This window comes from Choloepus didactylus (assembly GCF_015220235.1).
Source record: "Choloepus didactylus isolate mChoDid1 chromosome 25 unlocalized genomic scaffold, mChoDid1.pri SUPER_25_unloc1, whole genome shotgun sequence".
Lineage (NCBI taxonomy): Eukaryota > Metazoa > Chordata > Mammalia > Pilosa > Megalonychidae > Choloepus > Choloepus didactylus.
Window position 1 is genome coordinate 8,247,276 of NW_023637606.1, and position 17,265 is coordinate 8,264,540.

The following is a 17,265-nucleotide window of genomic DNA, read 5'->3' on the forward strand; positions in this document are numbered from 1 at the left end:
CCATCTCCAAAATGTCTCCCTCAGGTGCAGCAATGAGCTCCTTCTATCTGAGCTCTTATAAGTCTCCAGTAAACTAACCAAGATTCACACTGAATGGGTAGGGCCATGTCTCCATGATATAATCTAATCAAAAGTTCACACCATAATGAAAATTGTCACTCAATTTTGGGTGAGTCACGTTTTCATGGAACGCTCATTCTAAAGGTTCCAACCTAATCAACACTAATATATCTGCCCCTCCAAGATTGCATTAAAGAATATGGCATTTTGGGAGGCACACTACATCCAAACCAGCACATTCCACCCTCTGGACCATGAAAGGACATGATCTTTCCATATACAAAAATGCATTCATTCCATCACAGTATCATAGAAGCTTAAATCCTTTCAGTAGCAATAGGTATTTACAAAATCCCATCAAAATCAGTCACATGTGTGTTCTTGTCCTAAAGCAAAACTCCCTTCTGGCTGTGGACCTGTGAAACCTAGAAAAAGTTATCTGCTTCCCATATACAAAGGGACATTCATAAGATACAAACATTTCCATTCCCATAGGGAGAAATTGAAAGGACTCAGGGTTCACAGGATCACAGCAGTTAGTTACTAAAATCTGCAGGGCAAACTGCATTAGATTTCAAAGTCTGAGACTCATTTACACATATATTTTATCCTTGAGGTGTGAGAAAGCAGGAGTCCAACCCTTTATAAGGGCCTTTGTGGCAGCCATTTTCTCTGCAAATTCTGGGGTGAGTGCTCCAACATATTCTCACATTGGAGAGACCACCTTCTCAGCCCCACCTTCCTCAAACATTGGGGTGGCACCTGTTTGTACATCACTGAGGCCACCATAATTGTCCTAGAAGTTGGTGTGGTAGTAAAGCTCAGGTATACCACAAGGTCTATACCATAGAACAAGGAGAAAACAAAGAGGTGAGGTACACAGTGGAAAAAGCTTTATACTTCCCCTGATTAATGAAATTATCAGAATGGAGGAGAGAAACTTGGAATAAGAGAACAATGCTCCAGTGAATGCAAACAGGCAAGAGCCAGTTGTAATATTCATCACTGGGTTACTGATGAATGTGTTGGAGAAGGTGAGCTATATTACTTCCAGGCATTCACAGAAATATTGAGGGATTTCAATGACTGCACAAACAGATGCCACAAGACAACAAATTTTCAAGAATGTTGACATGCCAGGTAATGAGAAGGAACAGGGAACAGAGCTGATGGTTCAATGTCACTCTGTAGTACAAGTGGTGACAATGGCCACAATGCCATCATAGGTCAAGCACATTGTTCAAATGGGAAAAAATTGTGAAAAATTACATCTGGCTTATGCATTTAATATAGGAAATGCTGGATATCCCACAGCATGTTAGGATCAATGTGGAGATGAAACAGATGTCACAAATGACAGTTAAGATAGAAATAAACTCATGGATGTGTGCAGCTGGGATTCTGAGATGATGGCCAGGATGATGGGCAGGTTCCCCTTGAGCATGGCCAGGTACACAGAACAGCCCAAAGAGAATGGACTACATCTCTGGTTTCTCAGAAAGTCCCATGAGGATAAATATTGGAAGCTCTGTTGGTTTCCTGATTCCATGTAAAAGAAGTGTCTGCCAAGAATGATGTAGAAGCAGTGCTAAAATAAGCACCTATAATCAAGTTTGATCCATGTTGTAGCACGTATCAGAAATTTATTTTTGTCTTTGTATTATTCCATTTTATTGATACACCATAATTCATTAATCTATTCATTATTGTTTAGACTCTTTGTTTTCATCTCTGGATATTAAACATATTCATAGAAACAGAAATCATATTAGGCTATGAGATTGGGGGAGGGAGAATGTAGAGTTATTACTTAATAAGTAAGAGCTTCTGATTTTAGTGATGAAAGGTTTTAGTATAGCGGTGAAGATAGTAGCACAGCATTGCAAAAATAATTGAAGTCTCAGAATTATACACCTAAATATAGTTAAAATATCAAATTTTATGTGATATATATGTTACCATAATAAAATATCTAAATTTAAAAAGTAAAAGCAAAACAAACCTAAAAACCATCTAAGGAAGATTTCACTTGAACCCAATATATTATTGAGATATTTGTAGGATGTTTAGAAGCATCCATTGTCTGTTTCCACTGGATATTATTGGTATCCCTCCCTTGCCAATTGATAAAACACAAATATCTACTGGCATTTTTGTAATGCTCCAGGAGCTAGATTCCCCCATCAATGAGAACAACTGGCTGAGTGACTGGAAACAACTTTACAGTTCCCAACAATGTCCCAGCACTGACTCAGTTGTGACATTAAGTAGTTACTTAATACTTTAATCCTACATATTTATGCAAATGTAGAATTGGCTTTATATAGCAGTATTGCTCTTATAGAATGGATATTTATAAGAAGTAAATAAGACAATCCCTATCAAAGTATTAAACACTGTTTATGTTACCTAATGTGATAAAATGTATCTATTTTAATTAACAAAACATAGAGGGCTAAATGGCATGCCTTGTCTTGCATTACAAGCAGGACATTCCAAATGGATGAGAAAAAAACATCAATAAGCCAAACCAGGAAGGACTACTAATTGTTTCACATCCCAGGAGCACCATTCACCTTGTTGAAGAAAAATCAACACTCTGTAGAGAAAAACAGGGGGTGTATCTTCACTCCACATAAGTACATTGGAAATCCAAGGGACTAGTGAGGAAGGCTTCATCAGTTCTAGACATCATGAAAACTTTAATTCAAAAGTTGGGAGAGGTGATAAAATCTGAGACCTAGAGAAGGCTGTAGAATGCATAAGAAGTAGGAGTGACATGTGCTGGATTCATCTGTTGCAATCTGGTATCTTGGGAATAGAGAGTGAGCAGGGATCATTTTCATTCTCCCAAACCAGTGTCTCAAGTGGAAATGATGTATCAGGGGTGAAGCAACAAGGAAATGTGCTAATGAGGAACAGAGGGAAATGTGCTGAAGAGCAGCTAAAAGAAGGCTGCAAATAAAACTTCCTCTGCTGACCTGGGTTATATGGGAGATGGTTGTTTCTTTGAGAACCTAAGTCTGGCTTGGGTACTGATGTCTCACTACATCCAACTGTCTTGTTTGTGGACAACCCTTAAATCTCTACTCCAAACACCCAAGAGGGAATTCAGACATTTACAAGGAGATCTTCCTCTCAGAGGTATCATCCAGGTGAGCTGTAAAACCCAGTAGAGGCTTCAGGGAAATGTCAGGGAGAATGGACTCCAAGACTTTTTATCTGAGGTTGTTTGTGAGTCAATGCAGCACAACCCAGAGATGAGAGAACACCCAGCTTGGTTTCCTGACTAATAAATTAATGTATTCATTTACAACATATTTAAAATATGTTTCTATAGAAATGCACAGATATTCATAAATCTCTGTGGAAACATTCATGTGAACAAGGCTAATGTGGTCTCTGATCATTAGATTTTACAATATACTGGAGTAGTTAGAGTTCAATGAACTAAGTGCATGTGAAAAAATATCTTCAGTGGTACATCATAGGAAGTAATATGAATTTGAGTGGTAGATAGTCATTGTTTGCACGGTTTTTGTAGAGAATGGGCTGGGAATTAATTCCTTTGCGTTTTGTATGAGGTACAGAATGAGGACTAGTTTGTATCCATTGTATTGTCAAAAAAACAGATCAAAACCCAAAGCCCAAGGAAAATAAAGAAAGAATGAAAGGAGGGTGAAAAAGGAACCTGCTTGATCTGCTCTGGAGACTATATAAAAATCGGTGCATTCTAATAAATATGGGACAGGCACAGGAATAACAGGTAGATCATGGCTTGAATTGAAGCCCATGACAAAACTTGTGCCCCAAGAACCTCTACTCCATCTGTGTCCGTACAGTGGAAGGAGTCCAAGCTCCCATGCTGACTTGCTGTTCTCCCTGCAAACTTGCCTTTCTCTTTGTACTTTCAAAAGACCTTTTTCCCCATCAGTAAGGTTTGGCATTACTTTTAAACATGTCTTGCTTTTAGTGAAGTGGTTTCCAAAAATTATTGCCCAGAATAAGGAAGACATTTGTTACATTGTGATCCACAAAAGCACTTTTGTGCACACACACACACACACACACACATGCGCAACACTCACACACACAAAACACACACACAAGATGCACACATGACATGTATACAGCACACACCCAAACAAGTACTTCAGAAAATAATTTTGCATGTATTTGCACTATGTGTGTCCCCCTCTGATATAATCAACACTGATAATGTCTGCCCACACAAGATTGCATCAAAGATAATGGCATTTGGGGGGACATAATACATTCAAACTGGCATAGCAGCCATTTTATGTAAAGGGCTAGATAGTAAATATTCTAGGCTTTGAAAAACATGTGTTTTCTTTTCCAATCACTTATCCCTGTGGCATTTGTGAACACAGCTGTAGGCAACAGTGCAGGCATGAGCTGTTTGTGTGGATTAGTGTCCTGTGTCTGCTGTAGCAAATAATCACAAAATCTGTGGCTTAAAGCATCAGTAATTTATTCTTTCATGGTTCTGGAAACCTGCTGGACTGAATCCTTTGCCTCTTCTGGATTCCACTGTTTGTCAGCCTTCATGGACATGCATCACTACATTCTGTATCGGTCTTCACCTGGCTTCTTCCTGTTCTGTGTGTCTCCCCCATGTTTCCCATAGAAGGACACATGATGTTTGATTTTGGACTCTCTTGGATAAGGAGGGCTGATTTTTTTAAGAGATTATATCAAGATTATATGAAAAGAGCATTCCCTTTATATATGCAAAGATCCTTTTTCAAAATGAGTTCACAATTTTTGTTACCCATGAAGTCATTGAGATGTGTTCTTTAGGGGGGTCATTTGAAAAGCACTACAGTACATTTGTCTAAATCTTTGAACAAAAACAGAGGGAATGGGTGGTGAGGTGGGAAGAACTCCACGGTTATGTATAGTTGGAAGTCTGAGCTGATGGCCAGGGTGATGGGCAGATTCCTTTTAGGGTGACCACATAGAGGAACTGATCAAAGAAAATGTACTGCCGCTCCTGCTTCTCAGAAAGTCCAAGGAGGAGAAACACTGGAAGCACTGTTGATTTCTTGTTTCCATGTGAAAGAATTGTCTGCCAGGAGAGAAGTAGAAGCAATACAAAATAAAGCACCAATAGCCAAGATGATCCATATTGAAGCATGTATCAGAAATGTATTCCTTTTTTTCTACATAGTATTCCATTGTATGGACACACCACATTTCATTCATCCATTCATCATTGTTTAGACCCTTGATTTGTTTCTATCTGTGGATATAAAACACGTTAATATAAACAGAAAGTAAATAAGATTATGAGACTGGGGAGATGGAGAATGGGGAGATTTTGCTTAATAAATACGAGGTTTCTTTTTGACTGAAGAAAAATGTATAATATTAGAAGATGAATGTATGGCACAGTATTGTAAAAGTAGTTGATGACACAGAATTGTTCTCTTAAGTGTGGTCAAAATGTCAAAGTTTACATTATATATATATATATGTGTGTGTGTCTGTGCAAACTTTGACATTTTATATGTTACTACAATAAAAACACTAATTAATTAATTAATTAATAAACTAAATAAAATAAAATTAACATCAATCTCAGAAAGATTTCACCAGAACCCAAAGTTTTGCTGAGATAACGGGGGATGTTTAACAGCATCTCTGGTCTCTACCCAGTGGATGCTATTGGTAGCCCTCCCTCACCTACTAATAAAGCTTACATATCTGCAGGAAATATCACATAGTTCCTGGGGGCCAGATTCCCCATAGTAAAAAACTACTGGCTGAGAGATTGAGAACTGGGAAAACTTTAGTATTCCCAGAAATATCCCAGTCCTTACTGGGTTTGTGACATTAAGCAGATATTTAATCCTTTGAATGCCACATGTTTCTGCAAATGTAGAACTGGTTTCACAATAGTACTGTTCTTATAGAATGGATTTTTATAATAATCAAATGAGACAGTCCCTGTCAGTATCCTAAGCACCAGTAGTTTTATATAAAGATATATATATATATATATATATATATATGTATATATACATATATATATATATATATATATATATATATATATATATACACACACACACATATATATATATGTTTTAATTGGCAAACATTTTATAAATGAAGGAGTAAATTGCCTCTTTCAACTTGCATTACAGGCAGGACATTTGTAATTGATTCAACAATAAAATCATTAAGTAAAGGCATGCACTGATTATGGCTTCACATCCATAGAGCACTGTTCTCCACTTTACTGGAAAGAGAAAAGCAATGTTCTGTAGAGAAAAACAGGAGCTGTATCCTCATCACAGTTCAGGGCATTGGCTATCCATGAGAATAATGAGGATGGAGTCATCATTCCTAGATATGGTAAAAACTTTAATTGAAAGGATAGGAAAGGTGCTAGAAGCTGAGACCTAGGAAAAGCATCAAAATCCATGAGGAGGGGTGATAAAAGCTGAATTTACCTAATGCAACCTGTTCCCTTAGGAACAGAGAGTGGGTAGGTACCATTTCTATTCTCTCCTAACTAGTGTCCCAAAGGGAAAAGACAGCTTAGGGGTGAAACAACAAGGAATATGCTAATGAGAGGCAGATGAAAATTTGGCAATCATCAGCTAAAGGAAAGCTGTAAGTAACCCATCTGCTGCTGTCCCTCATCTTTGCAGTCTTGGGCTAGATGGGACATGGCCGTTTCTTTGTTATCCTAAGTCTGGCTGATGGAACAAAACCTGATTCCTTCCTACTGTCTGGTATGGGGACAGGGCTTCAGTCTCCAACACAAATCACACATGAAGGAATTCAGATTTTCCCAGGGAGATCTTCCTCTCAGAGTTACCATCTAGGTGACTTGGGGAGCCAGTAGAGGATGAAGGAAAATGTCATGGAGAATGGATGCCAGTAATTTTATCTGAGGTTTTCTGAGAGTCAATGCACCACAGCCCAGAGCTGAGAGATCACCCAGCTTGTAGTCTTGTTTGACTAAAAAATGAATATATTTATTTAAAGGGACATAAAATTTGTTTCTATATAGATGCACAGATAGAAACCTCTGTGGAAACACACAGGCAAACAAAGCTGCTGTGGTCTTTCCTCATCTGGATCTTATATTGTACTGGAGATGTGAGTTCAGTTCAGTAAGTGCATGTGATAAAATATCATCAGGGATACATCATAGAAAGAAAAATATAAATGAGTAATAGATAGTCATGGCCAGGGCAGGTTTTATAGAGAATGGTTGGGGAAGTCCTTTGCATACAGTATGAGGTACAGAACTAGGAAATGCTTATGTCCATTGGATTGTCAAAAATCAGATCAAAACCCAAAAATAAAAATAATAAAGAAAAGGATGGCCTGAAAGACAACTGAAAAAGTGGACTGCTTCATCCACTGTAAGACCATATAAAAACCACTGTGATTTAATAAATACAGGACCGTCTGAGGAATAACAATGTGTGATGTGCAGACCATGACATCTGCTCTGTCTATAGCCCTTGACTCTGCAGGAGCCTTGGCTCCTTTGCTTGCTGCCTTTTCTCATTCCATCCTCACACTTCTATTTAGCTCCGAATTTTCACCATGTTTCTCACCTCTCAGTTCTCTCCTTATTTTATTGTAGTAGCTTAGGCCTGAAATTTCTTTCTGCTGGTACACACAACACACATTCAAGTCTACCAGCCTCAGTGATATACTCCATGGTCATGCCCATGCTGAACCCATTTATCTACCATCTAAGGAATAAAGATATAAAAACAGCTCTGAGAGGCGGGGCAAGATGGCGGACTGGTGAGCTGTATGTTTTAGTTACTCCTCCAGGAAAGTAGGTAGAAAGCCAGGAACTGTGCGGACTGGACACCACAGAGCAATCTGACTTTGGGCATACTTCATACAACACTCATGAAAATGTGGAACTGCTGAGATCAGCAAAATCTGTAAGATTTTGCGCCCAGGGGACCCGCGCCCCTCCCTGCCAGGCTCAGTCCCGTGGGAGGAGGGGCTTTCAGCTCCGGGAAGGAGAAGGGAGAACTGCAGTGGCAGCCCTTATTGGAAACTCATTCTGCTGATCCAAACTTCAACCATAGATAGACAGAGACCAGACACCAGAGAATCTGAGAGCAGCCAGCCCAGCAGAGAGGAGACAGGCATAGAAAAAAAACAACACAAAAAACTCCAAAATAAAAGCGGAGGATTTTTGGAGTTCTGGTGAACATAGAAAGGGGAAGGGGAGAGCTCAGGCCCGAGCTCAGGCCCTGAGGCGCATATGCAAATCCCGAAGAAAAGCTGATCTCTCTGCCCTGTGGACCTTTCCTTAATGGCCCTGGTTGCTTTGTCTCTTAGCATTTCAATAACCCATTAGATCTCTGAGGAGGGCCCTTTTTTTTTTTTTTTTTAATCCTTTTTTCTTTTTCTAAAACAATTACTCTAAGAAGCCCAATACAGAAAGCTTCAAAGACCTGCAATTTGGGCAGGTCAAGTCAAGAGCAGAACTAGGAGAGCTCTGAGACAAAACGCAATAATCCAGCGGCTGAGAAAATTCACTAAACACCACAACTTCCCAAGAAAAGGGGGGTGTCCACTCACAGCCATCATCCTGGTGGACAAGAAACACTCCTGCCCATCGCCAGCTCCATAGCCCAGAACTGCCCCAGACAACCCAGTGTGACGGAAGTGCTTCAATAACAGGCACACACCACAAACAGGGCGTGGACATTAGCCTTCCCTGCAACCTCAGCTGATTGTCCCAGAGTTGGGAAGGTAGAGCAGTGTGAATTAACAAAGCCCCATTCAGCCATCATTTCAGCAGACTGGGAGCCTCCCTACACAGCCCAGCAGCCCAGAAACTGCCCTGGGGGGATGGCACTCACCTGTGACATAGCACAGTCATCCCTCAACAGAGGACCAGGGGGTGCACGGCCTGGAAGAGGGGCCCACTTGCAAGTCTCAGGAGCCATACGTCAATACCAAGGACTTGCGGGTCACTGACAGAGACAAACTGTGGCAGGACTGAACTGAAGGATTAGACTATTGCAGCAGCCTTAAAACTCTAGGATCACCAGGGAGATTTGATTGTTAGAGCCACCCCCCCCTCCCTGACTGCCCAGAAACAAGCCCCATATACAGGGCGGGCAACACCAACTACACACTCAAGCTTGGTACACCAATTGGACCCCACAAGACTCACTCCCCCACTCACCAAAAAGGCTAAGCAGGGGAGAACTGGCTTGTGGAGAACAGGTGGCTCGTGGACGCCACCTGCTGGTTAGTTAGAGAAAGTGTACTCCACAAAGCTGTAGATCTGATAAATTAGAGATAAGGACTTCAATTGGTCTACAAATCCTAAAAGAACCCTATCAAGTTCAGGAAATGCCAAGAGGCCAAAAACAACAGAAAATTATAAAGCATATGAAAAAACCAGACGATATGGATAACCCAAGCCCAAGCACCCAAATCAAAAATCAGAAGAGACACAGCACCTAGAGCAGCTACTCAAAGAACTAAAGATGAACAATGAGACCATAGTACGGGAGACAAAGGAAATCAAGAAGACCCTAGAAGAGCATAAAGAAGACATTGCAAGACTAAATAAAAAAATGGATGATCTTATGGAAATTAAAGAAACTGTTGACCAAATTAAAAAGATTCTGGACACTCATAGTACAAGACTAGAGGAAGTTGAACAACGAATCAGTGACCTCAAAGATGACAGAATGGAAAATGAAAGCATAAAAGAAAGAATGGGGAAAAAAATTGAAAAAATCGAAATGGACCTCAGGGATATGATAGATAATATGAAACGTCCAAATATGACTCGCTGGTGTCCCAGAAGGGGAAGAAAAGGGTAAAGGTCTAGGAAGAGTATTCAAAAAAATTGTTGGGGAAAACTTCCCAAATCTTCTAAACAACATAAATACACAAATCATAAATGCTCAGCGAACCCCAAATAGAATAAATCCAAATAAACCCACTCCGAGACATATACTGACCATACTGTCAAACACAGAAGAGAAGGAGCAAGTTCTGAAAGCAGCAAGAGAAAAGCAATTCACCACATACAAAGGAAACAGCATAAGACTAAGTAGTGACTACTCAGCAGCCACCATGGAGGCGAGAAGGCAGTGGCACGATATATTTAAAATTCTGAGTGAGAAAAATTTCCAGCCAAGAATACTTTATCCAGCAAAGCTCCCCTTCAAATTTGAGGGAGAGCTTAAATTTTTCACAGACAAACAAATGCTGAGAGAATTTGCTAACAAGAGACCTGCCCTACTGGAGATACTAAAGGGAGCCCTACAGACAGAGAAACAAAGAAAGGACAGAGAGACTTGGAGAAAGGTTCAGTACTAAAGAGATTTGGTATGGGTACAATAAAGGATATTAATAGACAGAGGGGAAAAATATGACAAACATAAACCAAAGGATAAGATGGCTGATTCAAGAAATGCCTTCACAGTTATAACGTTGAATGTAAATAGATTAAACTCCCCAATTAAAAGATATAGTTTCGCAGAATGGATCAAAAAAAATGAACAATCAATATGTTGCATACAAGAGACTCATCTTAGACACAGGGACACAAAGAAACTGAAAGTGAAAGGATGGAAAAAATATTTCATGCAAGCTAGAGCCAAAAGAAAGCAGGTTGTAGCAATATTAATCTCAGATAAAATAGACTTCAAATGTGGGGATGTTTTGAGAGACAAAGAAGGCCACTACATACTAATAAAAGGGGCAATTCAGCAAGAAGAAATAACAATCGTAAATGTCTATGCACCCAATCAAGGTGCCACAAAATACATGAGAGAAACACTGGCAAAACTAAAGGAAGCAATTGATGTTTCCACAATAATTGTGGGAGACTTCAACACATCACTCTCTCCTATAGATAGATCAACCAGACAGAAGACCAATAAGGAAATTGAAAACCTAAACAATCTGATAAATGAATTAGATTTAACAGACATATACAGGACATTACATCCCAAATCACCAGGATACACATACTTTTCTAGTGCTCACGGAACTTTCTCCAGAATAGATCATATGCTGGGACATAAAACAAGCCTCAATAAATTTAAAAAGTTTGAAATTATTCAAAGCACATTCTCTGAGCACAATGGAATACAATTAGAAGTCAATAACCATCAGAGACTTAGAAAATTCACAAATACCTGGAGGTTAAACAACACTCTCCTAAACATTCAGTGGGTTAAAGAAGAAATAGCAAGAGAAATTGCTAAATATATAGAGACGAATGAAAATGAGAACACAACATACCAAAACCTATGGGATGCAGCAAAAGCAGTGCTAAGGGGGAAATTTATAGCACTCAACGCATATATTAAAAAGGAAGAAAGAGCCAAAATCAAAGAACTAATGGATCAACTGAAGAAACTAGAAAATGAACAGCAAACCAATCCTAAACCAAGTAGAAGAAAAGAAATAACAAGGATTAAAGCAGAAATAAATGACATAGAGAACAAAAAAACAATAGAGAGGATAAATATCACCAAAAGTTGGTTCTTTGAGAAGATCAACAAGATTGACAAGCCCCTAGCTAGACTGACAAAATCAAAAAGAGAGAAGACCCATATAAACAAAATAATGAATGAAAAAGGTGACAGAACTGCAGATCCTGAAGAAATTAAAAAAATTATAAGAGGATACTATGAACAACTGTATGGCAACAAACTGGATAATGTAGAGAAAATGGACAATTTCCTGGAAACATATGAACAACCTAGACTGACCAGAGAAGAAATAGAAGACCTCAACCAACCCATCACAAGCAAAGAGATCCAATCAGTCATCAAAAATCTTCCCACAAATAAATGCCCAGGGCCAGATGGCTTCACAGGGGAATTCTACCAAATTTTCCAGAAAGAACTGACACCAATCTTACTCAAACTCTTTCAAAACATTGAAGAAAATGGAGCATTACCTAACTCATTTTATGAAGCTAACATCAATCTAATACCAAAACCAGGCAAAGATGCTACAAAAAAGGAAAACTACCGGCCAATCTCCCTAATGAATGTAGATGCAAAAATCCTCAACAAAATACTTGCAAATCGAATCCAAAGACACATTAAAAAATCATACACCATGACCAAGTGGGGTTCATTCCAGCCATGCAAGGATGGTTCAACATAAGAAAATCAATCAATGTATTACAACACATTAACAAGTCAAAAGGGAAAAATCAATTGATCATCTCAATAGATGCTGAAAAAGCATTTGACAAAATCCAACATCCATTTTTGATAAAAACACTTCAAAAGGTAGGAATTGAAGGAAACTTCCTCAACATGATAAAGAGCATATATGAAAAACCCACAGCCAGCATAGTACCCAATGGTGAGAGACTGAAAGCTTTCCCTCTAAGATCAGGAACGAGACAAGGATGCCCGCTGTCAACACTGTTATTCAACATTGTGCTGGAAGTGCTAGCCAGGGCAATCCGGCAAGACAAAGAAATAAAAGGCATCCAAATTGGAAAAGAAGAAGTAAAACTGTCATTGTTTGCAGATGATATGATCTTATATCTAGAAAACCCTGAGAAATCGACGATAAAGCTACTAGAGCTAATAAACAAATTTAGCAAAGTAGCGGAATACAAGGTTAATGCACATAAGTCAGTAATGTTTCTATATGCTCGAAATGAACAAACTGAAGAGACACTCAAGAAAAAGATACCATTTTCAATAGCAACTAAAAAATCAAGTACCTAGGAATAAACTTAACCAAAGATGTAAAAGACCTATACAAAGAAAACTACATAACTCTACTAAAAGAAATAGAAGGGGACCTTAAAGATGGAAAAATATTCCATGTTCATGGATAGGAAGACTAAATGTCATTAAGATGTCAATTCTACCCAAACTCATCTACAGATTCAATGCAATCCCAATCAAAATTCCAACAACCTACTTTGCAGACTTCGAAAAGCTAGTTATCAAATTTATTTGGAAAGGGAAGATGCCTCGAATTGCTAAAGACACTCTAAAAAAGAAAAACGAAGTGGGAGGACTTACACTCCCTGACTTTGAAGCTTATTATAAAGCCACAGTTGCCAAAACAGCATGGTACTGGCACAAAGATAGACATATAGATCAATGGAATCGAATTGAGAATTCAGAGATAGACCCTCAGATCTATGGCAGACTGATCTTTGATAAGGCCCCCAAAGTCACTGAATTGAGTCATAATGGTCTTTTCAACAAATGGGGCTGGGAGAGTTGGATATCCATATCCAAAAGAATGAAAGAGGACCCCTACCTCACCCCCTACACAAAAATTAACTCAAAATGGACCAAAGATCTCAATATAAAGAAAGTACCATAAACTCCTAGAAGATAATGTAGGAAAACATCTTCAAGACCTTGTATTAGGCGGCCACTTCCTAGACTTTACACCCAAAGCACAAGCAACAAAGAGAAAATAGATAAATGGGAACTCCTCAAGCTTAGAAGTTTCTGCACCTCAAAGGAATTTCTCAAAAAGGTAAAGAGGCAGCCAACTCAATGGGAAAAAAATTTTTGGAAACCATGTATCTGACAAAAGACTGATATCTTGCATATAAAGAAATCCTACAACTCAATGACAATAGTACAGTCGGCCCAATTATAAAATGGGCAAAAGATATGAAAAGACAGTTCTCTGAAGAGGAAATACAAATGGCCAAGAAACACATGAAAAATGTTCAGCTTCACTAGCTATTAGAGAGATGCAAATTAAGACACAATGAGATACCATCTAACACCGGTTAGAATGGCTGCCATTAAACAAACAGGAAACTACGAAATGCTGGAGGGGATGTGGAGAAATTGGAACTCTTATTCATTGTTGGTGGGACTGTATAATGGTTCAGCCACTCTGGAAGTCAGTCTGGCAGTTCCTTAGAAAACTAGATATAGAGTTACCATTCGATCCAGCGATTGCACTTCTCAGTATATACCCGGAAGATCGGAAAGCAGTGACACGAACAGATATCTGCACGCCAATGTTCATAGCAGCATTATTCACAATTGCCAAGAGATGGAAACAACCCAAATGTCCTTCAATCAGATGAGTGGATAAATAAAATGTGGTATATACACACGATGGAATACTACGCGGCAGTAAGAAGGAACGAATCTCGTGAAACATATGATAACATGGATGAACCTTGAAGACATAATGCTGAGCGAAATAAGCCACGCACAAAAAGAGACATATTATATGCTACCACTAATGTGAACTTTGAAAAATGTAAAACAAATGGTTTATAATGTAGAATGTAGGGAACTAGCAATAGAGAGCAATTAAGGAAGGGGGAACAATAATCCAAGAAGAACAGATAAGCTATTTAACGTTCTGGGGATGCCCAGGAATGACTATAGGTCTGTTAATTTCTGATGGATATAGTAGGAGCAAGTTCACAGAAATGTTGCTATATTAGGTAACTTTCTTGGGGTAAAGTAGGAACATGTTGGAAGTTAAGCAGTTATCTTAGGTTAGTTGTCTTTTTCCTTACTCCCTTGTTATGGTCTCTTTGAAATGTTCTTTTATTGTATGTTTGTTTTCTTTTTAACTTTTTTTTTCATACAGTTGATTTAAAAAGAAGGGAAAGTTAAAAAAAAAAAAAAAAAAAAAGAAAAACAAGGAAAAAAAAAAGATGTAGTGCCCCTTGAGGAGCCTGTGGAGAATGCAGGGGTATTCGCCTACCCCACCTCCATGGTTGCTAACATGACCACAGACATAGGGGACTGGTGGTTTGATGGGTTGAGCCTCTACCAAGGTTTTACCCTGGGAGGACGGTTGCTGCAAAGGAGAGGCTAGGCCTCCCTATGGTTGTGCCTAAGAGCTCCTCCCGAATGCCTCTTTGTTGCTCAGATGTGGCCCTGTCTCTCTAGCTAAGCCAACTTGAAAGGGTGAAATCACTGCCCTCCCCCCTAGGTGGGATTCACGAACCCAGGGGAGTGAATCTCCTGGCAAGTGGAATACGGACTCCAGGGGGAGGGAATGTAGAGCTTGGCATAGTGGGACGGAGAACATCTTCTTGACCAAAAGGGGGAGGTGTGGAAGGAAATGAAATAAGCTTCAGTGGCAGAGAGATTCCAAAAGGAGCCAAGAGGTCACTCTGGTGGGCACTCTTATGCACAATTTAGACAACCCTTTTTAGGTTCCTAAAGAATTGGGGTAGCTGGTGGGTGGATACCTGGAACTATCAAACTACAACCCAGAACCCATGAATCTCGAAGACAGTTGTATAAAAATGTAGCTTATGAGGGGTGACAATGGGATTGGGAAAGCCATAAGCACCACACTCCACTTTGTCTAGTTTAGGGATGGAATGAGTAGAAAATATAGGGGAAGGAAACAAACAGACAAAGGTACCCAGTGTTCTTTTTTACTTCAATTGCTCTTTTTCATTCTAATTATTATTCTTGTTATTTTTGTGTGTGTGCTAATGAAGGTGTCAGGGATTGATTGGGTGATGAATGTACAACTATGTAATGGTACTGTAAACAATCGAAAGTATGATTTGTTTTGTATGACTGCGTGGTATGTGAACATATCTCAATAAAATGAAGATTTAAAAAAAAAAATTATGTTAATAGATTTACCATATAGGAAGTCTAGCTGTCTAGAGAAAAAGCAGTATTCATAAATGTGTACCACTTTTCTCCCTTATCTTTCTCTTATGTTGTGTGGCAGTGACAAGCTTTCAACCACATATAAATAAAAATGATGCCAAGAAAAAAAAAAAAAACAGCTCTGAGAAAATTCTGTGGATGTCTTAAAACCATCACTAGTTATGGGGATGTGGAAGTGCTTTTGATTTCAGTGTTTAAAAGACAGATCCAAAAATCATGATTTTTGGCTCAAACACGGAGTAGGAAATGTCTCTTTGTATTTATTGAATAGAGTTTCAATGTGTTTTTTTTTAGCAACTTTATTAATCTTTGTCTGTCTCAAGCATAGTAAACAATTTTCCCTTCATCCTTTTCCCCACTTTTGCCATGTTTTTATCAATCTTGGATGAGAAATAATTGGAAATTCCAATATATCACAAGAAAAATGGATTTCTCAATTGACATTTAAAATCACAAGCAAGTCTTTCCTTTTTTTTAATTGGAAGTGTGGTGGTGGGCTGTCCTACTGCAATGGGAAAATGTACCCATGTCGTCTACGTCTGTTTGTAAAATTTTAATGTAAAGGGCACTCCAGCTTTTCACTATTGTTCTTGTCTTCCCATTGTATAGTTTGACCATTCAAGATTTTTCTAGGTAGGGTTGGTGGGTGCACAAATGCCATGGTGAGGGACAGGTAGAGGCACAAGAAGCTGTGGGGTGGTAGTGGCAGCTGTGACAACAAAGCTAGAAATCCTGCATTTGTGTTCAGCTCCTCAGGCAGAGGCTGGGGCTGTCTTCCTCTATCCCTCCCCTCCTGTCCTGAGTGCAGAGGCACCATGCTTCTCCCTCCAGACCTCTTGGCTTGGGTAAGTCCTCTTCCCCGAGGCACCTGGTGCTGGCCCTGTATTTAAAAAGGGGAAATACCTGGCTGAGCTCAGCCATGGTACTGTGGGTTAGAGAGAATCCAAGATTGCAGATTAGGAGAGACAGATCAAAATTTCCTCCATGAGAAACACTAGATAAAGGGACAGAAAGTGCTCCAGAACAGCAGTTCCAGGGATCCACAGTCTGGGCAGGGATTCTACAACCATAGTGAGAGTCAATGGGAGAAAAACAAAGAGACTGTGTTTAGGCACATGAGTACTTAGCCTGGAATTCTGTTGGGAATTGGCAGCTGGAGCCACCTGATGGTGGGGGGAGAACAGGTTTCCATGCCCATGGCACCCTCTGCAGTACCTGGAGGGAGTGAGAATGCTTCACAGATGCACAAGCCAAAACTCCATGACAGGGTCTGGCCATTGGAGAAGGCAGGTGATCACAGAAGCTGGTAGCTTTTCCATGCCCCAAGCAAGCCCATCTTTGCAGCTGGCTGGGAGACAACCCTTCAGAGAACTCTGGCTGAGAACTTCCTTGAGGGAATTTGGGATTTGGCAGTCTTGTTATGCCAATCTTTCTTCAAGAGAAGAATGCGTGTGCACAGCCTAGATCAAGGTGCTGTACATAGTGAAAGGATCCCTTCCACAATCCGGGGAACTCATGGGCACCCAGCAGAGAGGAACTGTAGGGATGTGGCTGGAAG